General features: G+C 42.7%; 1 long non-coding RNA gene across 1 annotated transcript in view; it reads right to left on the bottom strand.

Annotated features, from left to right (window-relative positions):
- Window positions 1-446: 446 nt before the first annotated feature.
- LOC142427660 (uncharacterized) overlaps window positions 447-26,376 on the bottom strand; it is an 87,660-nt gene continuing 61,730 nt past the window's right edge. Inside the window, exon 3 of the long non-coding RNA XR_012780071.1 lies at window positions 447-2,234. This is a non-coding gene — a long non-coding RNA (uncharacterized LOC142427660). The remainder of the gene's footprint in view (window positions 2,235-26,376) is intronic.

Raw genomic sequence — 26,376 nt, 5'->3', positions numbered from 1 at the left:
ACGGGAGTAGAAAGTCCAGTCTTTCGCTCGAGAAGCCGCTGGTGGTTTCAAACTGCCAACCGAGTGGATCACAGCCCAAGAAGTAACCACTACAAAGGGGTATGTGGAAGGGTGGGAGCAAGAACAAAGAAAATGTTCTAAACTTTACTGTGGTGATGAGTATACAGCACTTCTTAATATGATGAAACCATTGAATTGCATATTTTGTGAATTACATGCCAATAAACTTCATTTTTTAAAAAAGATGTGCTTATGAACAGTGTATGGAACACTATTATAAGCAGATTAACAAATAAAGATAAAAATAGCTTGAGTGATTTGATAAAACTTTATATAATGGAATATTTTATTCCCTGATATAATGGAATATTTTACTGCTCTTAACATTTTGTTTGTAAAACAATTTTAATGATATGGAAAGGGTTTAACTATATTTTGGTGAGACAAATCAGAGTGAAAAACATAAGTAGTTTGATTTTAATTAATTGAAACAAAATCCGTGTGTAGGAGAAAAATATAAACTGAGGAATTTTGAAGGATTTTTATATTTTCCAAATTATTAATCTAAGTAAAAATTATTCTCTAGTCAAACAACTGCCCCGCCTTCCAAAAAACAAAATGCACCTGCATACTACTAGTCATTTCACAGCCCAGCAAATTTTTTTCTTGATGTCTTGGTGTTTAGGCTTCTTCCTGGGGTTGCTTGGGGTGCTGATTCGGAAAACTGAACTTGATCAGCAGCATCTGCTCTAGTTTCCTAGCTATGGTGTTTTACGACAGTTGCGACTATTAAGCTATAATAATTTATTAAATTATCATCCTAGTTTTAAAGATGAGAAGGATGCAGACCCACGAAGTACAACATAAGACAAAAAAGGCCAGAAATATTTGAAAAAGGATTCGGTATTAAGGGCCTTCCCAGGGAAACTGTGTGGGGGCCCAGGGCGGCGCGTGGTTCGGCTTTGATCTGGCATTCAGAAGGCCAGTGGCTCTCTCTGCAACCTTTGAAATCTTTAAAGGTCTGGCACTCTAAAGGGAAGGTTCCACTGTTCTATAGAGTCCCTGTGAGTTAGACTTGATTAGAGAGCCCTGGGTTTCTTCATTTTGGTATGGGAGCCTGTATAATTTATACAGAGACTTAAAATTGGCTACTGCAAAACCAGAACACCAGCTTTCAAAAAGTGGAAAAGACAAAAAACAAGAAAACTGAAAAGGCTCATAGATGGAAGGTGTGACGATTATTTAAATTGCCGGAGATAGAAGACCTCATAGTAATTTTCTTAAATATTTTGGAGATCTACATTTTCTTCTTTAAATTATGCTGTAGACATTTCAGAATGCATTTGAATATACCAGGGAGTACCTCCCACAAAGAAAACATATATTGTTTTCAAAGCTATGTATTTAATTTTTGTTTTTACAAAACAGCTTTACCATCTTTAAAGTACTCTCCACTACACTTAATACATGTGTCAAATCTGTGATTCCATTCTTGGAAATGTTTTTCAAACTCATCTGTTTGGATGGCTGACAGCACCTCCCTCATTTTTTACATCACCTCTTCTATGTCATCAAATTGCTGTCCTTTCATGTCCCTCTGTATTGCATTCTCAGAAACAAAAAGAAATTGCATGGAGTGAGGTCAGGTGAGTAAAGTGCATGGGGCAAGAGAGGCATGCTGGGTTTTTTTGCCAAAAACTGGCATACAGAGATGACTGCATGGTGGCAAAAGCAATCCCCCGTCTGCCACAAATCAGACCTTTTTTTGTCGCACCCATTATGTTATCTTTTCAGAACCTCTAGATAGAAAGCTTGATGAACAGTCTGACCTGGTGGAACGAACTCTGCATGCACTATCCCCTTCACATAAAAAAAAAAAACCAAGGAGCATCGTCTTGATCTTTGATTTCACTTGACGAGGTGACAATGGCTTGACTGATGTTTCCTTCCAGGGTCATAAGAATAGCTTCATGTCTTGTTGCCAGTAATGACCTTGGGGGAAAGTCTGGGCCAATTTAGAGCTGTTATTCAGAAGCAAGGCACGTTTCCACTCAGCTCTCTTTTTGCTGGTTAGTCAGAACCCGAGGCACAAAGTTCACAGTAATTTTCATTCCCAAATCTTCTGTTAAAATTTGCTGAGCCCCAGCTGCAAGACAGTCTAAACTTCCCCATCTTTTCAATGGTCTGTTGTCAGTCTCCGAGCACGAGTGCACAAATGTTGTTGACACTTTCATCTGTTTGGGAAAATGTAAAATGTAAACATATAAAACTGCTTTGACAATTGAGTTTTTCCCTTAGCCCTGTCCTTGTAAGCTGTGTTCAACATCACAACAGTTTCTGCAGCATTTTTCCTCAGCAGGAAACAAAATTTCACAGCCACATGCTATTCTCTCAATTGGCCATCACAAAAAAATGAGGTTTGAGCGAAACTGCTTTTACGAAAAAATTCACTGTGACTAGAGAGAACCTTCCCAGGTGATGCCACTGGGTGCACTAACTCAGAGCGAGTTGCTCAATGCTCGCCTAGTAAGAAAACCACTTACTATGAAAACTCTGGCCAGCAGATGTTTTTTTCTTCCCATTGTGTGTGGGGGTGTGTGTGTGGGGGGGGGTATCCCCTCTTATAGAAGTGAATGGATAATTTATGTTAAGTGTTCCAGAGGTGAGCTTCCTTATAAGAAAAAAAGTTCTAACTTTTCTTTTAAGCATTTCTGTGCACAGGTGGAGAAGCTGTGCCATCTTGTAACAAGACAGGAACATTTTAATTTTAATAAAGGAGTTTGATCTTTGATAGACTTGTTTTAGGTTTCAGAGCATTTGCATCTCTATTTATTGTCATCCTCCTTACCAGTCAGGCAATGAGATCTCTTACCAGTCAGACAAGGCTGCAGGACCGAGGGGAACTTCTCCTGTGGGTTTCTGAGGCTGTCAACGTGCATGAGAGCAGGAAGACACATTGCTCTCTTGCAGAGTGGCTGGTGGGCTCAAATAGCTGGCCTTGTGGTTAGCAGTCACACACATAATCCACTGCACCACCGGGCTCCTTATTTATTGTACAGTAACTCTGCTTTCTGACCTCTTTTTAAGATAACATATTGGAACTGCTTGCTATTCAGTGCCTAATAAAGGTGAAGTGGTATTCGTGGAAAATTCCAAGTTCATGTAATTTGCATTGCTCAAATGCATCTTTGGAGCAGAGGACACTATGAGAAGCAAATCTCGACCCAAATATTTAGGGCCACGCCAACTACTTTAAGCAAAGCCAGTGTACGTCCTCTATCTCGGGCTATCTAACACTACACTAAAACACCCTGCTTTTCTATGGATGATCAGAGTGAGAAGTGTCATATTGCACCTATTCTGTATCCCCAAAATTAGAGCTGGTGTGAGAAAAGTTGGTGCCATTTTTCAATTCATCAAGTCAATTATACCAAGAGACATCTAACATCTGAGGCACCAAAATGTGTATTGGCCAGTGTTATCTGGACTCATTGAACTTTTGGATGACATCACATGATCTAGGTCCCTTGCCATGTGACTTTGTAGCTCCTCTCTTTAAAGGTGGAACTCCGCCCTACTGATATTAGGTGAGACGATGGGACTTGCTTTGGCTAATGGAATGTGACCAGAAGTGACACACTTGTCCCAGTTTTGAGCCTAGCTCCTAAGATATATCGCATGTTTCTGTCCTGAGCATCTGCCGTCTCCATGATAGGAGCCTCTTATTAGTAGCTGTTGCATCGTCTGCTTGGGTGAAAGAACACACATGGAGGAAACAGTTGAAGTTCAATGTACAGTGAGGAGCGGAGCCAGCAGAACCACCTGAAGCAAAACCGCCCAGCTGAGCCCAGCCTCGATCAGCCTGCAGATGCAGCATGAAAACCAAACCAAGCACATTGCCATCAAATCCGTGCTGACTCATAGCAACCCTATAGGACAGGGTAGAGTGGCCCCTGTGGGTTTCTGAGACTGTGACTCTTTATGGGAGTAGAAAGGCTCATCAGTTGCTGACCTTGTGTTAGCAGCTTAACCACTACACCACCAGGGCTCGACCTTGAGCCTTGGGATAGGTGGTATAAGATTTAAGACCCTCCATGCAATTTGACTTTGGATTCCTCTAAATAAAATTCTCTTAGCCCCTAATAAAATGTTTAAAAAAATAAAATAATTAAATTCTCTGAACTTCCATTACCTCATCAGTATGTGTGAAGTTTGTCCTAAGGAGAGTTGGTGGCCCCCTTCAGTGAAAATGCTCTTAAAGGCATCAAGTTCATTTACCGTACGATCATTTCTATCACAAAGACATCCGAGAGAATTGGGGGTTTTCTTGGAACAAGGTTTGACGTAGAATTCAAACACTTGGCCCAAGAGCATTTCATACAAAGTAGCAAAAGGAACTCAAACCCAATAGAGTGATTCCTTCTGTCCTCATTTGCGGGCTAGCAAGTGGTCCAGTTAAGAGGTCCTACGTTATTAGGCTGAAGAGGACTAATTGATCTGCCATTGGACACTCAAAAGATGGAAGGACATTCTCCCCCAAATGGCGGGTCCCTTTAAGATTGAGTAGTGGGAGGCCGCACATACATTAATGCCACTTTGTCACTACGCAACATAAAGAAAACAAACAAGCTAACAGCTCTTTAGCTTGGCTGCTTGCGTCTGCCTACCAACCAGATGTGTTCATGTGGAAATAGGTGATCCAATAAAGAATTTCCAAAATAGTTGAGGGAAAATCGTGGGAAAAATCTGTTTCTCCTCAGAGACGTTTTGGTGCTCACATCTTCTGGTGCCTTCTGACCGAGGAGAGGGAAAAATCAAACTGTTTTGTCTGCAAGCTGATTCTGACTCCTGGCGGCCCCACGTGTTGCCAAATGGAACTGCTTCCTAGGTGTTTGAAGGCAGCGACCTTCCTGAATCAGATCGCCATGGCTTTCTTCGAAGGCTCTTCTGGGTGGGTCAGAAACACTTCCCTGCTTGTGCCACCCATGAGATGAAGAGAGAACCTTCCATTTGGGGTCATGCTCCAGCTAGGATCAAAGCTGCTTTGAGGGCCGACTTTAAGACACAGTTCTTTTGAGAAAAGAGACGGCAAAGAGCCCCTGGATCCGTTGAGAAAAAGGTCGATGTTTAGAGCCCTGCTATGTTTACACCCACCCTGAGGGCTAAGGACCCTCACCACCCACCCTGGTCCATCCTTGCTGCCAAATTCCCACTCCCCAACAACTCACTTCTTCAGGGTGGGATAGCCACGCTCCTCAGTCCAAGAGATGTGCGAGCTCTTTGCTTGGGCTACACGGTGCTGCTAGGTTTGTTTGCTTTGGTTTGAGGAGGTTGTCATGGAATTGCAATTCCCAATTTACTCGTTTTTTTAACGCATCTTCCAAATCTACCACAAGGGAATTGAAATTTGTATCCAATTTGCGTTTGCGATGATTGAAAAACCAATGCAATGCAAGTGGGCTGGTCCCTGGGAAATGACCTTGGGGAGGCACCCTTGCTAGGCTTGTTCTACCAGCCTGCATGCCTGTCTCTCTGGAGCATACCAGAAATATTTTATTTAGTTTAAGTGAATGGAAAGATCCAGCACTTGGAAAAGAATGGTTACTGGCCCTGTTGGTTCCAATAAACAAAGAAACGTCTTGTTGCTCAAGAAAAATTAAAACTGACAGTTTGTAAAAACCAGAAAGCATGAGAGTTTCGGGCTGTACTTAAGGGTTGGTGGAGATTTCCAAATCTGTTGATCCTGAGGGAGAAGCCTATTTAGATTTCCACAAAGTCGAGGGAAAACCTGCTCGCAATTGGCGATCCCCCCCACCCCCCAATTCTGATTTGTATCTACTGAAAGGTCTTGGACCCACTATGAAGTAAGCTGACATCATCATAAGATCAAACACTCATTCTAAGTAATTCTAATTAATGATGGGATCAGATAAAAATAGCAAGATTTGAAATCTAATCATGATTTCCACTCCCTTCACACGGGGCCTGGGGTATGCTGTGAAGACTCACTTGATTTAAACAGACTTTACTTCGGTCTGCCAAGGCCAGAAAGAGAAAAGGATTGGGCTGAGTCCTTTTCTGAAGAATGCTAGTAAAGAGAAGTGACTCTTGGAGGGGGCGGAGTTTCTCTGGGAATGGTATGAGACCAGGCGCATTGGAAGGCCTATGGATAAGAGCAAATATTTATGGTAGAATTCCAAATTTCTCCCTCTCCAGATTTTTCACCCTTACCTAGGGACTGTGAATGTGATTACATAACCTTGCTTGTGATGATGTTACCTTATGAGGCAAATGGAATTTTACAGATGTGATTAAGGTTACTATCAGTAGACCTTCAGTTAACCAAAGGAGAGATGTGGATCCACCCAATCTAATCACACAGCCCTTCAGAAGAAGATAGGAGAGGGGAAGTAAGAGTGGGCGGAAGGGGCGGCTGGCTGGAGAGTGAAGGAAGCCATGTGCAAGGAAAGGCGAGTCAGCCATCAGCCTCAGAATAGACTCTCACCATATTTTAATATGAACTCCTCTTCTAGACAGAACCACATACAAACAGGAATGTCCTTTACTGACTTCTCCAGCTGGACATCGAACCTTCCAGTGCCACTAACAAGCAGGGTCTGGCTGAACCGATATAGTGAAATTTGACTATATCAACCCATATGACACACCAACCAGTGCTCAGGACAGGTGTGGGTCAAGGAGATACTTATGGGGGCAGCTCATGTGGGGCTTACCTTGGAGTCACCTTCTCCAGAAACACTGATATTGGCTTCCCTGCTGTATCCTAGGGCCTGAGACCAGCACACGGGCCATTTCATGTCTTAGCAAGCCCCATCTTTCAACCAACTGAGGACTTTGCTCCTGCTCTCACTGGCCCAGTGTGTGCGCCTTGTACTCAATAGTTCAAGAAAAATCTTTGCTTTATTGAGATACCTGCATGTTATAATTGACTCCAATGAACCTGACATTGTGGAAAGACAAAACTGAGTGCACTTGAAGTGTAATTATGACAATGACCCCCCTCCCTTTGGCTGTTGACCATGGGTCAGCAGTCAGAATGAAATGTGAGGGTTCTGTTACACACACTGGAGGAAATGAATGTCAACACCTGAATGGTTTGGGAAGCAAATTTTTCCTCAGACCTGTCGGGCAGAGTCCGGGCTGGTCTATACCTTGCTTTTGACCTTGTTGAAGCCCAAGTAGAAAAGCCAGTTGGGGCTGTTCAGATTTCTGACCAACAAAACTGTGAAGTCATAGATGGGTGTTGCTGTCTTTAGTCCATTCCTTTATTAAAAATTGTTACACAAAATAGAAAATTAGTTCAGGGGTACTGGCAACACTTGAGTGCAAGTTCCCACCTAGCAAAGAGGTCTTTATTATTTGAACCGCTATATGAAGAATCCAAACCACCCACTATTGTCTATTATTTATTTTTGTGCTTGGGTGAGAGAGACGATTTGAATGCAAATAAAAACTGAGTATCTTAAATCCCTGCATCAGCATTATCTAAGGAGCTTTCAAAAGGTGTCAATTTCTGCCCTACTCCAGACCTAGAGTATCAAACCCCCAGGGGTCCAGGGTCCAGGAATCTGCAGCATTAAAAAAAAACCACCAGATTCTTAACCACTGCTATTTGCTGATAGCCATAGAAGCATCACTGTCCAGCACCCCAGGCTTCCTCCAAAGCTGTCTCTTGTTCCTCCAAAGCAGCATGGATAAGTAACCACATGCTTAAGAGAAACTCTAGCTTCTCTCTCCCTTTGGTTCCTCCACACCCCTCCTGTGACAGTTACATAATCTCCTGTCAACTAGAGGGAAGGGGTGGAGTCTAGCCTGTCAATCAGGTCATAGCCAATGAGGCCTCTGTGTGGGCATGATCTTTTCCTGGGGATTCTGGGAACTCCTGTCTTCCTTTCTGGAGGTGGGACACATACTCTCTCCACTCTCTATTCCTGTTGACAAGCCACACGGAGCTATGCTGATCTCACCCAGACCCCTGGAGCTGGAGGAGCCACTTGGAGACCCACATCAATGCTGAAATGCTTCCACCCCTGCTGGATCCACAAGAATTTCTATCCACTGGCCTGTGATCTTTCTTCATGTTGCATTAGTGCATGTATTGTGTGTGCCTGAGAGGAATTTATAGACTGGTATCATGCAAAAGGTCTAATATAGGACTTACGGATTTGATCTAGACGGGGTTGGGATGTTGTCTTAATATACAATTATCTTTGATATAAAACTTTCTCTCACTCACACACACGAGTGTCTCTGGATTTGTTTCTTTAGTCAACCCAGACCAACACACCTTCCATCGAGGGAAGAGAGCGGGTGACAGTGGGTAGAACTACAACCCAAGATGGGACCAGAAGGGCAGGCACTGAGTGTGGACTGTGAGAGTGCCTGCCCTTGAATATCAGCTCGGCAGCTGGGCTACCTGCATGCTTCTCGGCAAGTCACCTTAACGTCCCCATCCGTAAGATGGGGAGGAGAAAACCGCCTATCCTGGAGAGTTGGTTCAAGGGCTCGGTGGGTAAATACAACCAAAGTTCTTACAAATGCTCGACAGCGAGCCTTCCCTCAGTCCGAGGGTCTGCATTAACACTGTGCCCTTGGCCCGAGACTCAAGTCTGTTTTCTCTCTTCCTGCCAGGTGCAAAATAAATTATTCCAGGTGCAAGCATGCCTAGAGTCGGAGTGAAATCCCAAATTTCTAGTTAATTAGATTGCAATAAATTAACCTGCTGAATTAAATATCAAATTTTTTTTTCTTTTTCCTTTTTGACTTTTGTAACCAAAGGCAATTGTACGGCCCCTCGTTTATTCCTAAAGAAACACTGCCCTTGAAGCTGTGTCATTTCTCTCTCCTTTGTCCGCCTGAACAAACGAGTGAGGGCTTTACATAATGGGGAGAGACGGTGGATTGTTTTTCTGTAGAGAAACCTGAACACTTACTTGAGCTTTTGCAAATAAATAATGGCCTTACTCTAACATGATAATGTTACCATACCTAATGCCTCTGGATAAGCTTCTTTTTCATTGTAAGGCCCTCAGTGAGCAATCAGGTTCTTCGTGTTTTCTGGCTTTGCCTTTCCCACGACAGTTACCAGGAAGAAATCCTACCTGGTGAGATGCGGCAATTGGCTTAAAGAGACTTAGGCTCATACTGATGACATTACTATGCGAGTGCTTATTTGGGTTTTCTTTGCTGTTTTGCGTCCTCTGTTCATTCACATATTCAAAGAAATGTGTTTCTAGTTTACTAAGTACCAAGTGTCAGGAACAATGGAAGACAAGATAAATACAATCCTTACCCTCACTGGCCACCACCTGTCTGTCAGTTACTAGTAGGTAACTTCATGATAAAAGGAGAAAAGATGGAAGTTGTCAAGATGTCATCCTTTTGGATCTACAATCAATGCTCATGGAAACAGCAATCGAGGGATCAATTGGTCCCCAAGGCCTCTTTGAAGGGTTGAAGAGCAAGGATGTTACTTTGAGGACTAAGGTGTGTCTGACATAAGCCGTGGTATTTTCCCTAGCCTGTGAAAATGGAATACTGAATCAGAAAGACCACAGAAGACTCTGCATTTGAATTATAGTGTTGGTGAAGAGTCTCGAGAGCGTCATGGACTGCCACGAGTCAGAGCAAAGGTATGTATGTTGGAAGAAGTATAGCTAGAATGATCCTTAGAGGCAAGGAGGGAGACTTTGTTTCCTGTAGTTTAGACATGTTGTCAGGAGAGACCAGTCCCTGGGAAAGTCTCAGCGCTGACCCACAAATGGAACCAGGGTCTGGGGGGGTGGGGGTGGGGGGGCACGGTCACCATTAAAAGAAAAGAGAAGAAACAAAGTGGGGGCGTAGGGGGCTCAAAGGGGAGGGACTCCAAGACCCAGCTCTTTATTGGAGGCAGGTTTTATACTTTATCTTAGTTGAAGTTCAGACCATGCAGGGCCTCAGCTCCTTGTGTTGAGTTGGCAGCTCCTTCCCATAGGCCTTGCCTAAACCATGGGCCGTAATGGCCCTGAACTGCTTGAAGGAGGAAATGAAGTTCCGACTGTCCCATAAATGTACTCTGTTACAAGGGAGCCTGGGAACTTCCTTCCCAGAGTTCATTTTAAGACGACCTTCTCCCACAGAAAAGGACATCGTGCTTGGCAAAGTAGATGACCAGCAAGCAAGAGGACGAGACTCGCTGCCACGGATGGACGCCGGGGCTACAACACGGGGCTCAAACAGAACAAGTGTGAGAGGGGCACAGAGCCAGGCAGGGTGTCTTCTACTTGCGTAGGGTCCGTGTGAGTCAGAACTGACTCAACAGCACCTAACGACAACACCACCACCAATAGAGACGAAAAATATGAGACCAAACCTCTGTTCCCCAAGCAAAGAGTCCCTGCCTTTGTCTTTGTCAGATGACCAGATGCCCCATGGGAACCCACCTTAAAAGTCCAACCCAGCCTCCTTTCTTCTGCCTCTACCACAGCTTCACACCTTCCAGACACCGGGCTGTTCTATATGACCATCTGATGTTCCAAACTAGATCACAAATTCCACATGACAGCATGAAGTTCCTCCAAGACATGTATTTTCTTTCTTGTTTCTCCCCTCGTTTGATTTATTATCCAAAAAAGCTTCATTTGACTTGATTTATTTAGCTTCCTGACTCTGTTTGTGCCCTCAACTCTTTGACAGTAATTGTCTGCCCCTCAATTGAGATAGTATGCCTGGTCTTGGGGTGGATACATTTCACATATATGGAACTGCTGACATGTTTGGTTTTGTGGGGCCTCAGGGGGTGGGGTTGGACAACCTCTTGAGAGCATTAGGTCCTCTCACATGGACCCCTTGAAGTTGGTCCGGGCATATATCATATTTTGGCTCTTTATCAACCTTCCTAGTAAAAAGGTTAACAATTCTATCACCTGAAGTTCAGGAAATGGTGAGAATCAAATAATTTAACAATTGGTTTGCTGCTCTAATGAACATTTTAAATATTAAAAAAACTATATACCTAAAGGCAGTTTATTATTTCATGTAGTCAATGCTTAAATGAAAACAGTAAAAGCAGTACACAAGCTGAATTATGTTGTAAGAGTTTTAAAATATTAATGAAAATATTAAAATATTGATAAAAAGTAACTGTTATTTACTTAAATAAAATGCTATTTAAGGTATTTCCATTTTGCTCTTTGATTGGCGTCCTCACTTGCAACGTTCTTCACTTTTATCGGAGCAGCATCGGCTGCATGATTTATCCTTCACCATCTTTTCACTGTCGGCATAGGTTCCCATTCCTTTGGAGATAGGCCACGTAGACACGAGTCATTGGGTTTGACATACCAGAAACAGCGAATTCTCCTCTCGGAACATGTTATAGTCACCCTTGGAAACCTCTTTCCACTTCTGCTAAGCTTACTGCAATGGTTCTGAAATATTTTCAGCTCTTTGAACACTTTCCGGAATTGCATTATTCACTCATACTATCTCAGGGGAATTGTGGGCATAACACAAAGCTGAAATGAATGACAGCATGTCACCCTCTGATTGCTCAGCACTTTTCCTCTCTGTTTACTAAAGTCACAAACAATGGAATAAAAACGTGGTCACTCATCAAAAGTATAGTGAGTTTTATGAAATGAACAAATAAATATCAGAAGCATGGTTTCATGTAATTTTTATACCTGTAGACAGGATGAACCTTACTATGTGAGCTTAGAATACGCTGCTGCACAGATGGACGTTAACCAAGAGTAAGGAATGTAAATTTCCACAGTGGGCGGCTGATCAGAACCCTGATGATAAGTGCCGTTTCAACAACCAGTTCCCCCAAGTCAACAACAAAAATTAAGTCCTGCTTCTGTCAAACCAGTGTGAACCAGCTGGGTTCTGGACAGCCTCATTTTGTTCAAGGCTGTATTGTAGGACCAGGAGCCCTGGTAGTGCAGGGGTTGCACATTGGACTGTGATGCACATTGTTGGCAGTTTGAACTCTGAGGATGGAAGACTGGGTTTCCACTCCCATTAACAGTCACAGTCTTGGAAGAGCTGTTTCGTATTGTAGGCCAAATTATGCGGTAGGTCCCATGCTGAACCATTTTAAATGCCCTTAAACCAGCGGTTCCCAACCTGGGGGTCAAATGGCCCTTTCACAGGGGTCACCTAAGACCAAATTTCTGATGGTCTTAGGAACCCAGACACTACTCTCTCTCCGTCTCTGGGTAGATCCACCCACATGCAGATATGCCCACATATGCGGTCACCACAACATGAGGAACTGCATTAAAGGGTCACAGCATTAGGAAGGTTGAGAACCACTGCTCTAAACAGTGTCCCCTGCAAGAGCATGTATTTCCTTTTCTCGTTTTGCCGCATAATTTTAATTGTCTTTTCCATTGCTAAATTATTTCTATGGTCTAAACAACTTTCATAACTTTAGGTAAGCAGCCTGTTTCAGAAGCAGAAATAGGATGTGCTCACTGGTTGACTTCCTTTCTCTTTCCCTTGATCACTGCCATTTCCAAAGCATTGCTGCCCACTAAAATTGTTGGCCTGGCGTGACTGGTTTTACAATGTTGGCCCACCCCTCATCTATGTCAGGTAGACCGGGTGTGAATCTCTACCTTAGTCTTTAGGGACAAGATAAAGCTAAGAGTCATTGGAGCTCAACTTAATCTGAAGCAAAAAACCCAACGACTCAAGAGTTCTGTCACCAGACATCTGCTGCTCTGGAAACCCATATAGATGCTTTATATATATAAAAAAAATCATCCTAGCTCAGTCCTACTCACGTGCCTGGATCTGATGCTACCCAGAGACTCTCAGCCTCACATAGCTGCGTGCGGACAAAGCATGAAGGCAATGCGGGAAGCTGGGAGAGCACAGGCTGGTGAACGCAGCACCGTGTGATGCCAAGATCCACAGGAACGTGGCAGGGCATCACAGCTCCGAGGGTCAGCGGGCCCTATGGCTGCCACCCGTAGAGCTAGACTTGGAATCCAAGCAAGCAGGAAACCAAGAGGCTGCAAGAGAGATGGAAGTTCTCCATGTCTCTCTAACAAAAAGGCCACACTCCCAAGGTGGGATCATCAGGCTGACTGAGAGTTTGACCTCTACCCTACCTCCTCAAGGGGCTGTCCCACTGATAAAATCTAACCATCACAGTATCTTGGGATGCTCATTTTTCTTAATTGTGTTTTCTAGAAGCTTCTAATTGGAGATGGCCTAGTTCAGCGACTTGGAACAAGTGCTCTGGAAGTGACGGCCTGAACAGTATTGATGGAACTCAAGTATTGATAGCCACTGGCTCCTCAAGGTGGCTCAAGGCAGCCAGGAAATTCGCTGTTCTTCACCTTCTCCATTGTTTCCCTTCTGGAAATTCAGATGCTGGGTTGTTGTTGCCGTGACAGGGTAGTGATGCCTTGCTAGCTCATAGGAAGAGAGAAGCCTGGAGAGAAAAGGGCAGAGAGAAACTCCATAGGATTCCATGGGATCCCATAGATGAGCAACGCATCTCTCTGCTACTCTGAATCTTAACCTCAGCTCAAATGTCTGGTGATGGAAAATCAAAACTCTAACATTGGACTTTATTCCTCACTCTTGTGCAAGAAGAAGATAAAGAATTTCTCTATGCCATTGAAAGAGGCGTCACCGTCATTTTCTTCTTCATCGCCTCCCAGATAACGCACTATTGTATGTCGACTCTGGGCACGGTCTCTGTGCATACTCTTGAAGTCTTAGAATTTCTGAACCTTTGGATAAACGTTCCAAAATCCTATCATAAATGTTTTCTGGATGCTTCTCTCTCTTCATAGCTCTATTTACTTATATATCACCTTATTAATTTTTTTAAATAACCCCTCTCACCCCTGCTGCAGTTGTTGAGAACAGACACAGCTAAGCACACACCTACTCAACCGTGTCTACACTTGCAATTCAATGACTTTGGTTACTTTCTGCAGTTTGTGAAAGCGTCCTCCCCTTGGTTCCAAACTGTTCCTCCCCAAATAACAGAAACTCACTGGCCATCAAGGTTCCCAGCTAATCCTTTGAATTGCTGTTGTCAGTTTGATCCCATACAGCTACTTCTTACAAGAGCACAATGCTTCCTAGTTAAGCCACAAAGCTTACTATTCAAGACAGATTTTTGTACGGTTTTAAAAAGACTTCGGGGACATGTTACGTTTAAAGTTTGTTTCAAGGCAAAAGTGCTAAGTATTCCATTCAGCATTCGTGGCTGCAGAAAATCTGGATTCCATGAGAATTTGAAATTCTATTTAATATTTTCTCTCTTTTGATAAGGATTCTTCTATAGAAACATGATCAACACATTGAAATGGCAAAAGCTATGTGATAAATAGATTTACAATAACAATGAAAAGTACCCGGACACCTCATAGGATGCCATTTCTTGGTTTGCAGTTTTAGGGTCATAGTTTCATGGGCCATCACAATTAATTGGGTTAATGCTCTGTGCAGTGCTCTGTTCTATCTCAGGATTCATTGTATAGTGTCCCAAAAGCTTACAAGAGACCAAAGAAGGTACAACAATTAGTCTACATTAGCCTGGAGCAACAGAGGAAAAAGGAGCTTTGGAAGTAGTCAGAAGAAATGGAATACAAAGCTATCTCCATGAGCCACTGCCTCCTTAACCAGAAGAACTAGATGATTGTGATTTTATTCTATTTTAGAGTAACATTCCCTGTTTCTTCACTCTGGGTTTTCGTGTGGGGCTCCTTGATTACCCCTTGACCACATATTGCCTCATTAGGAAATGAACACATCCTGCTTTAACCCTTTGCCTTACTCATCCACTCTTTCCATTTCCAACCATCCCTGACACATTCCTCAGGCCTTTTCTCGATTATCTGCCCCGGGATCGTCATCCTTTCCTGAGCACAACAGTGTTTTCCACGTATCTCTGGGGCTCCTGGCCACTGCCATCTGTGTCTAAGGTTGATGCCCCTTAAGTTCTTTCAGATCTTTAACAGTGTGGACTCAGACTCGTACAGGATATTAGGTCACGTTCTTAATCATAAGCAGAAGACAAAGCAATTGCATGTTTAATTAAGACCATCAACCGTGTGACCCTGGCCAAGAACGGCACTCTTCTCAGGAAACTAAGCAAGTGGAGTCAGTCAGCTGTCACTGATGAGGGATAGCTTGAAATTTGAAATAAGGAGGAGAAAAAATAGGCCCACTCATCTCTTAAGAAGCCTACGTGACCTCTGAAAATGATTCCTTACTCAATTGACCCAGAACCCCCCACAGTGCCATACTATCGCTAATCAGGATGCTCAAATCTTCAGGTTCATTTTTAGGACATCCTTGAAACTAACTAGGACATCAAGGGCATGTATATCCAAAAGGCCAAGCACCGAGTAAGTGAAAGATGCCTCTTTATTGAAGCAATGCGTGCTGTTTAGTCATCGACAGGCCAAGCACAGGAGCTAGACACAGAGTTGATGGCCCCAAAGGAATGTGGGGTCCACTTTAGGGCTCGTGCTTAAGAATGCAGAGTGGAATGCTAAATGGGATGGTTTAGATGTTTCCTCTCTGATCATCAAGCTGAATTCAGGAATAACATGCCCCCCAAGATGTCCACCTTACTTATAGAGGTTCCCCTCCCCCTTTCCTTTTTCTTTTGTGGGTACCAGTAGATGTTGTGTTTGTTAGTCATCTGTTCTGTGAGTTATCTGGCCTCTGACTCAGTTCCCTCCAACATGGCCACATGGAATGGCTGTTCTTGCCACAGGACACCAAGAACAGAGCTGGAATTGGAAAAATGCTCTTATTTTTTATTGAATATCAAGGGTAGCTCATTCAAACGTTGTATTTTTAGTCATGAGTGACATAATAAGAAAGGTATTTTCCTGGGATTTCTTAACACATAAAGTTTGTAGAAAGGTATTCTAAACTTTAGAATTATCTTAGGGCAGCAAATTCCTTAAAGGAGGGGGTGGGCAAAACCCAAAAACTTCAGAAGTCTGTCTTGGTGGATATTTTGTCCAATGGTATAAGAAAATTCCTAAAGATAAGGTTCTATGTCCTAGTTTGGTGAGTAGTGACTAGGGTCTTAAGAGATGCCATCTAACAAAAAACTGCTGGTCTTGGCATATAAGGAGAAAATAGAATGAAGAAGACTCAACACTCAAAGAAGAAACTAGTCCACAGAGTAACAGATCTCACAAGCCATGACGCCTTCTAACGTGAAACCTGAAGCCAGAAGATCTAGACTGTGCCTGTCTATGACAACCTACCATTCGGACCAAGAACACAACAGAAGGTCTTGAAAGAAGTGGAAGAAAATGTAGAACAAAACTCAAGTTCCTGAAAAGGCCCAGGACCTATGTGACCAATATTGACCAGCAGGACCCGCAAGACAATTTCCCTTTGAACTTGGAACTGAAGCTATTTCTGGAAGTCTTCTTTCGGCTAAATACTAGATGGGCTTATAAAATAAGGGATATCACCTGGGAGTAATGTGCTACCTTCAACAATCAACTGCATGAGACCAAGGGGTCACTAACTATTTACCCAAAAGCAGAAGTCAGAAGGCAAGGAGGGGAAGAGAAACTAGTGCAACAGAAACAGAATGAACAGAACGAAACAATGAGAGTATCTACATGTGGTGAAAAGGTCACCGAACAATTCGTGTAAAAATCCTTAAGTCGGGACCTAATTTTCTTTGTAAACCTGAACCTCAAGCACAATGAAATACCCTTCAAGAAAGAGTGAGAATGTGTGATGCTTGGCATTTGTAAGGGACGCCGGAAATCAAGCACCCTCTGTGTCATCGTTCCTGAAGGAACTGAGTCAGGGTGATAAAGCAGGCACGCTGGTGGACTGAAGGCTGGTCGTTTGGGAGACCAGACACCCAGCAAGGGAGGGCTTTATTGACTTGAGAGGAACATGCTATCTCAGGCGGTGAGAGAGAAACTCATCATGATTATTCCCACTGTCAAGCGGGCTGGAAGACAGGGTCTAGGCAGGGCTTTGTACGAGTTCTTCCCTACGTCAATCAAGGCTGAGGAAGCAACACCGGGACAAACCTCACTTGTGAAAAAGGCGAGTGAATAGAGGAAGAATCAGAATGGGGAACATGATGGATCGCAACCCTACTAGAAATGGCATCTCCCTCTTAGGGCAGCATAATCATTGTCCCAAGTTCTGTGAAAATTGAAATACCAAGTTCAAAGATGGTCGCAGGTCCCAATGCTTTGGATATGTATTGTTTGCTGCAGTTTCACCAGTAACACAAGCTTCCAATCAGGCTCCTGAAAGGACTCACTGCACCTCTTCTATGTCTCCCATTCCAAGGATTTGACTTGGAATATGTCAAATCTTATTCGCCTACATTTTTAAAAATCAGATCTCTTCCTGTTTGGCTTCATCAGCCTCTTGACACTACAAGTTTGAACTGGTTCGAAACCCTGGATTTAGGTCAATAACAATCTGGAGCTTAAATTGATCCTGGACTGTTCATTCATTCATTCATTAATGAAGTATCTATATCATTTATTTTGGATCTACTCTCACAACTATCACTTACATGCTGTTGAAGCGAGTTATTTGTCCAAGTTACTGTGCCTTAGTCTCCTCCTCAGCAAAAGACAAATACTATTTCCCCTTAGAGTTGTAAGCTTCCTATGAGCTAATGTATACAAAATGCTTAGTATAATGATTTGGACCCCAGGGAGCACTCAACCACGATCTCTAGTCATCACTATTACTATGTACTAAGAATAGCACTATATAGTGGTCCAATGTGCCTTATTCGTATGAATTAATATTCACTCCACCTGAGTAAGCCTGTGAGCATCTCTGCTCTCCTAATTACCTCTCTAGATATATGAGTTTCCTGACTAGAGGGAGCCATAAAGCTCATCTGGTATACTCCCTGGATTTACCAGGGGATAAAAGTGAGACCCCATGATATAGAAGGACTTGCTCACAGTGACACAATTCATAGGAGACCCAGGACAAGAAGCCATAACTCTCAATTTCCAATTCAGTTCCCTGCATTGTCTCATTTACTGCATCTTCTGTGGGGCCTATTGAACCCACTGCTTCTATATGTGCATGACTAAGAATGGGTTCATAGTCCACCACCAGTTTGTCCTGCTGTGGTGACTTGTATGTTGCTATAATGCTGGCAGTTCTGACACCAGGATTTCATATACCAGCAGGGCCACTCACTAAGGACAGGTAATCAGTGGAGCTTCCAGATGAGGGCCAACTAGGAAACAAAAGTCTGGGATCTACTTGTGCCAAACCTATGGATCACAACAGAAAATTTATGGTCCAAGATAGGATTGGACGGTATACCTTGTGGGTTGGAAGACACTCAAAATACACAGTTGCCCCAACAGTGGATGGAGGAGTACTCAGATCCCGACAATGATTGCATCCTTCCGGGTGTGGGCTGCCGTGAGTTGGAGCCACTCTGGTGGCAACTGATCACATGGCAAGGGACAGGTAGGTAAGGCAACTTCTTCTGGCTCAGGGTGACCTTTTCTCTTCCTGCATCTCCTGACCTGAGAGAATAGGAATAGTCATTGCACTTGTTCCTTCCCCTTACCCATCTCATGCAGGCACAGGGCACAACTGGTCTAAGATATCATTACCAGCTGACATCCCACCCCTCACCGATCAGAAGCAGTTGCCGCCATCATATCAGGAATAAGTTAATGAAATGATTGACCAAATACAGCAGGCTAATTTTAAATTGGTGATTTCTATGGCCTTTGAATTATGTTATAAATATCCAAATGGCCCTTGGCAGCAAAAAAGGGCCCCTATCCTAATCTAATGCATGCAATGGGCTCAGCTTAGGACCTTGTCCCTATGAAATGCTTATTCAATATGAATAATTAGTATTATGATGATTTAATAGTAAAAATCAATGAGTACTTCAAAAGCATTGGTATACATACTCGTCTCGACGTGTTCAACATTATTATTCAGTGTCCAGACTGTTCTGGGTGTGGACTCGAATCTGAAAAACCTTGGAAACACTTTTCTGGTTGTCAGGCTTCTCACCACAGTTAGAGAATCGTGATTATCAGAGTTACTTTGGTTGATGAGTTCCTTTATCTTGGCTAGTTCATAGTTGCCCAGTTCATTCTGTGCCAGAGATGAAGCCATCTGGGATGAACAAAAGTAATCCCCAGATTCCTTCTCACGGTTAAACAAAACTAACACACACACCCCAAAAAAAGGTCTTAATATTTTTTACGTTTTCCTTGGAGTTGTGTGGACCTGGGCTGGAAAGAAGACTGAGAGAAGAATTTAATGTTTTATAAAGATGTTCCATGCTGATTATCCCTGCGTGTGAGAAAGCTTATCTTTGCAGCTGGTGCAGACACTCCAGTGTGAGAAAGTGTCCTAAGACTTCAAAGAGCCCAGAAAGTTCCTGTCCTCACATAAAATTTTGACAGTTGTGTTTAGGGAAAACGCTCTACCTTTTATTTTTTTTAAGTTGAGGTGTTCTTCTGGAAGATCCATTATCCAGAGAAGGAGCTTTGTTTTCTCAGCTCAGTCCTGCTCCAGCTGAAAGGAGGGACTGTCAGCAAGGTTCTAGTACAATCCAGCATGCCCTTCCCATATCGTAGCCACTCAAATACTTCATAAATGAACGAAAGCATCATTGTCAGAGTTCTTGAACATTCTCAAACATATCCAAGGACATAATTCAAGTCAAATGTGAAGGCTGGTGTTCTTGTTTTCAGATTGCTCATCAGCGAATTATTTGAGGGAGAAATGATCTTTCCTGCTCCACCCAAAGGAAGAGCATAGAGTTCATAACCATTAAAGCCGGTGGTTGTGGACTGCATCCTTCTACAGAAGGTAGAGCTCTTGCTTTTCCAATGCCCTACCACACATACTCTCATGTTACACGCAGCTCACCTTCAGGCTTGTTTATATAAGGATGCCACTGCAATGCAGTAGCAGAGGAAACATTAATTCTACCTTTGTTTTCTTTGAATCATGGATTAGGCAACTTGGTAAAAGTTCATCTGGTAAATCTTTTAAGCTATGGGGGCCATATGGTGTTTGTTGGAAGTACTCAATGCTGCGAGTATAGTGTAAAACAGGTATAAGTAATTTAGAAGAGATTGATTGTGACTGTCTGAGTTCTGTGTGGTGCTATGGACCAGGCATTGCAAGGTCAGTCATTCAAATTTACCACCTGCTCCTTAAGAGAAATATGAGGCTGTTTGCTCCCATAAAGATTGAAAGTCTCAGAGACTTCTAGGAAGATGGTGACTGAGTAACATACACCAGAGGGACTCCGCAGAAATCAGTGCAGAAGTTACTAAGAGGGATATTCCACACTGCCAGGTCACAGGAGGAGAAACATAAAAATAAGTAGGAATAGATCCACTAGATTTTGAGGAGCGGGGGGCTTTTGGCTTACCACAGAGGAGGCCAACTAGGGTTTGACCTTAGCCCCTCCACTGTCTCAGCTGGAGTTGGGATCTTTTGGAGCCAGCACAAAGGGTTTTTCTCAACACAGCCAAAACTTGCTGCCACCTGACCAGTGCACTCTGAAGGGCTTAACACGTGGCTGGGGAAATACTGTCACCTTCTTCCCAGAAAATCCTGACTGCTTAGCTGGGGGATCTCCTACCTGTCCTCTGTGGTCCCACTTTACTGAGGGAATTTCCTCCTGCCTTCTGTAGTCCCTAACACAGCCTAAGGCAGCTCAGCCAACACTTGCCAATGTTTCACACTGCTGTGGGAACCGCTGCCCAACAGTGATCTACTTGTCCAGAGAAATTCTGCCCACCATTTGAGGTGCTCTACACCAAAGTGGGCAAACCACCAGCTTTCTGTGTGACATTCCTGTTGCAGCAGGCACCTGCACATCCTCTATGGTGCCCCAAGCTGCTGTGGACCACACCATCATGGCTTCTTGTAAGATCACCCAGTACAGCACCATCCTCATGGGTCCACAACCACCCAGCCAGCATCCCTTCCAAATAACAGAATACTGGTTGACTGGGGGGAAAGTGAAGCCACAGGAGGATACAGTGGTAGACCAAATGCATAGGGAAATTAGCTGAAGGCAGTTCAAAGAAGCATTCCTATAAGTCTCCCAGAGAGAACCAGTGCCATTCGACACCCTGAAAAATGGCACCTGGCTCCTCTAAAACACCGTAACGCAAGCAGCAATCAGACCCAATGACCTCAATGAAAAAACAGGAGAAACAAAAGGCAATGGTAGAAGATGTCCTGAACCTAGCAACATGAATAGAACTGCCACAGAAAGAAATGTTCAGAATGCTCCTTGAAGTCATAAAGGATATGAGAGAAACAATACAGAAAAAAGGATGAAATGACAGAGGAAATAAAAAAAACATACACCAAAGGGAAATGTAAGAGCTTAGGAATGAGATTTAAAAAACCAGTAGCAGACACGCCAACTTCGCCAATCAACTGGAGGAGGCATAGAACCGCACCCATTAAACACAGGACAGACAAGCAGACTTAAACACGAACAAAAATCTAATAAGATAATCAGAGAAGCTGAAGAAAACCTAAGAGCTGTGTCTGATGCTATGAATAGAAACAACATCAGAATAATTGGATTATCGGAAGAAGACAGAGCAAAGAAGTCATCTGCAACAATAGTGAGAGAATTCATGGAGGAAAACTTCCCCAGTTTAATGAATGAAAGCCAGGCAATCATTGAGGAGTCTGAAAGAACACCAGCTAGATTGAATCCCAAGAAAAAGTCACCAAGGCACATAATAGTAAAATTATGCAACTTTGAAGAACAGGAGAAAATCATGAGAGCAGCTAGGGAAAAACAAGCAATCACATATAAAGTTTCCCAAATAAGGATATGCTCAGACCTATCAGTGAACACTATGAAGAAGAAGAGAGAGCAGACTAACATATTCCAAAAATTGAAGGAAAATAGCACAATCACAAGAATACTCTATCCAGCCAAATTATCTATCAAGATAGATGGAAAAGTAAGAGTCTTCTCAGACAAGGGAAACACAAAGAATATGTTAGAAAAAACGCAGTCATACAAAAGATCCTTGCCGACACAGTATGGTCAGAAGAACAGCACACACCAAGCATAAATAAGAGGCTGCCACATAGAACAACTCCACCCAGATGGTAGCAAAGAGAAAACAGACCCCAAGATAGCACTGGCTTAAAGGTAGAAAGAAGTCAAGAAGGAAACACACACACACACACACACACACACACACAACATTAATAAGAAAGGGAGGTAGGAAAACACCCAACACAAAAGGTAGAAAATGACATCAGAGTCCACAGATGGAGATAATAACCCTGAATATAAATGGACTGAACTCAGGCATTAAAAGACTGAGGCTAGCAGACTGGCTTAGAAAACACAACCCATCAATCTGCTGCCTACCAGAGAACCATCTCAAGACTACAGACAAAAATAGGCTGAAAATCAAAGACTGGAGAGAAGCCAAGTAAGAAAACAGCAATCCAAAAAAAATTAGGGGTTCCAAACCTAACCTCAGATAAAACTGACCTCAAAGTGCAAGCCATAAAAAGAGATAAGGAGGAACACTATATAATGTTCAAGGGAATGGTAGACAAAGAACCACTATTCATTTTAAACACATATTCCCTGAATTAGAGACTCACTGAATATGTCAACCAAATGCTACAAAAGATGAAACAAGAAATTACAGGCTCAACAATTATAGTAGGTGACGTCTATACACAGCTCTCTGAGAAAGAGAGATCAAAGGGAAATAACCTCAACAAGGAGGCTAGAGATCTAAACACTACAATTAGACAATTTGACCTGATAGATATTTACAAAGCTCTCCATCCAAATACCAAAAAAAAATCACATCCTTTTCAAGTCCACATGGCACATATTCAAAGATAGACCACATGCTGGGGCATAAATTTAAGCACATTGATATCATACAGACTTCTCTCTCTGACCACTGTGCCATAAGGCTGGAAACCAACAAAAGGAAGATGAAGAAAACAAGAGCAAACAATTGGAGGATGAATAACTTTCTATTGCAAAAGGAGTGCGTACTGGCCCAGAGCAGAGATGAAATTAGGAAATTTAAGGAACCAATGAGAATGAGAACATGATGTACCAAAACTTATGAGATACAGCAAAGACAGTTTTCGGAGGAAGTTCCATAGCAATATATGCACACATGGGAAAGGAAGAGAGACTTAGGGCTGATATGGTGACACAAAATTTACCGCAACTAAAGCAGAGTCAACGGGACAATCCTACTAATAGCAAAAGAAAAGAAATAATAAAAATCAGGGCTGGGATTCAGGAGAGGGAAAATAAGAAAACAGGAAAAAAATTAATGCTGCTAAGAGTTGGTACTTTGAAAGGATAAACAGAATCAACAACCAAACCTAACCAAAGAAAGGAGGGAACAAATTTCAATAGCAAGGGTGAGGGATGACAGAGAGGACATTACAACAGACCCTAATGTATTCAAAAGGATAATTACACAGTACTATGAAGGACTGTTACTCCAATGAATTCAACAACTTGTAAGACTTTGACAAATTCTTGGAAAAACAATCCCTCCCTAGACTAACCCCGATGAACACCAAGAATTTCAACAGACCCATAGCAATAGAAGAAATTAGACAAGGTTATCAAGGGATTACTAACAAAAAATCCCCTGCTCCAGATGATTTCACAGGAGAATTCTACCAAGCATTCAGAAAAGAACTGACCCCAACCTGACACAAACTCTTGCAGAATATAGAAAAAAGATGACAAACTCCCAAACTCTGATACTTATGAAGCTAGTATAACTCTGATACCAAAACTGGGCAAGAATCCCACAAGAATCAAGAACTACAGACCAATATCCTTAATGGACATTGATGTAAAAATCCTTAACAAAATACTGGCCAATAGAGTCCAAAATATTTAAAACAAATAATTCACCATGACCAAGAGGGATTCATATCAGGGATGTAGGGATGGTTCAACATACAGAAGACCATCAGTATCATTCGCCACATTGACATGAAAAACTATAAGAACCACATGATGATATCGATAGATGCAGAAAAAGCATTTGACAATATTCAACACCAATTCCTGTTTAAGACACTCAAAAAGATAGGAGTGAAAGGAAAATTCCTCAAGATAAAACAAGCTATATATAAAAAACCAACAGCCAACATGATAGTCAATGGAGAAAAGATTAAAACAATCCCACTGAAACAGAGGACCATACAAGGATGCCCCTTGTCCCCACTCTTATTTAACATGGTACTGGAGGTTTTAACTAATAGCACTGACTAAGAGAATAAAAGATCTATGTGAGGCAAACTGCAGAACACTATTACAAGAAACCGAGAGTGATCTCAACAAATGGAAGAATATCCCATGCTTGTGGATTGGAAGACTCAATATAGTAAAGATATCAGTTCTGCCCAAGGTACTATCCTGATACAGTTACCCTCATTTTTCTTCAAAGAAATGGAAAAACTGATTACCAACTTCACATGGAGGGGGAAGAAGCCCAGAATTAGCAGAGGACCTCAAGAAGAAGGACACAGTGGGAAGGCTTGCTTGACCTGACTTTAGCTCATATTGTACAGCCACAGTGGTCAAAACCGCATGGTATTGGTATAATGACAGATACTCAGACCAATGGAAAAGACCTGAAAACCCACAAATAAAATCAGTAGAATACAGACAACTGATCTTTGATAAGAGCCCAAAAAATATCCAATGGGATGCAAATGCCCTTTTCAACAAGTGGTGATCGAAAAATGGATATCTACCTGCAGAAAAATGAAGCAAGACCCCTATCTCACTCCACCCACAGGAATAAACACAAGGTGGATCACAGACCTGGAGGTAAAACCCCAAACTATTAGGGCCATCAATGAGGGAGTTGGTACAAACCTAAGAACATTGGCACAGGTAATACACAGGCTATAAGAAATTGGGAAGGACACAAACACAGATGAGTCACAAATTGACACGTGGGATGTACTAAAGATAAACACCTATGTACATTGAAAGAATTCACCAAGAGAGTAATAAGAGAGTCCACGGATTGGGAAAACATCTTTAGCAATGACACATCAGACAAAGGCCTTATTACTAAAATCTACAATACTCTGCTAACTTCTAAAAAGAAAAAAACTAATTGCCTCCTGAGGAGGTGGGCAAAGGACCCGAACAGAAATTTCACAGCAGAAACCTGAATGGCCAATAAACACATGAGAAAATGTTCCTGATCTTTAGCCATAAGAGAAATACAAATTAAAACAACTATGAGATACCACCTAACACCCTCAAAGATAGCCCAATTAAAAAAAATCAGAAAGCAACGTGTTGGAGGGGCTGTGGTGAGACAGGAACTGTCATCCACTGCTGGTGGACCTGTAGGTATGTACAGTTACTATGGAAATTGATTTGGCAATATCTAAAACAGGTGGAAATTGAGTTACCATAGGATACAGGATTCCCCCTACTGGGCATATACCCAGAAGAGGCAAGAAACAAACCACGGCCAGACATCTGTGCTCCAATGTTCATCATGGAACAGTTTACAATTGCAACCCAAATTTCCATCAACAGACGAATGGATTAAAAAAACTGTGGCACATCCATACAATGGAGTACTACACATCGCTAAAAAGCAGTGATGAATGCATGAAGCACATCACAGTATGGGAAGAACTGGAGGAAATTATGCTAACCAAAGTAAGCCAAACACAAAAGGACAAGTACAACATGAGTTCACTGAGGTATACTTTTAAAAAATGCAAAAGGGGCATAGGGAAAAAACTACTGTATACAAACATTCCTGGGGTGATGTCCAGGTAGTATGGCAGGGGCCAGACCAAATCCAGGGATACATATGGTAGCCAACTAAAAAGGAAGGGTGAGGGAAGAAAGAGAAACGAAATGGGTAGTGAGGGAAACAGGATACTAACCATCCATGAGGAGGGTACTGTTTATATCTCCACAGGGAAAGAGGGACCAGACTTCAACCCAGTGCTCCAAGATGTGAATGCAACATATCGGCATGAAGCAGGGAACCAGTATAGAGGTCTGAGGGGCTGGCCCCAATCCCAACTATATGAACAGCCGCCCCTCCCCCCAAAAGAATTTACTTCAGAGACATATCTGATCAGAGCACATGGGAGCAAATGAAGCGGCAGGAAAAGAGAGGGGAGCACATCCTGGCCCACCAACCCTTGAGGATGATATCCCTGCTCAGAAAAGCCAATACACAGAGAGAATCATATGACTGGCCCCACTACGAGACACAACATCTCTCACTGACCCATAGCCCTACAGGGGCAACACTGGAGACAGAGTGTGGGAATTGCACCCGATCTGACCCCACCACACTG

The sequence above is a fragment of the Tenrec ecaudatus genome, chromosome 15 (genome assembly GCF_050624435.1).
Source record: "Tenrec ecaudatus isolate mTenEca1 chromosome 15, mTenEca1.hap1, whole genome shotgun sequence".
NCBI lineage: Eukaryota > Metazoa > Chordata > Mammalia > Afrosoricida > Tenrecidae > Tenrec > Tenrec ecaudatus.
This window is presented reverse-complemented; position numbering and strand designations above follow the sequence as displayed.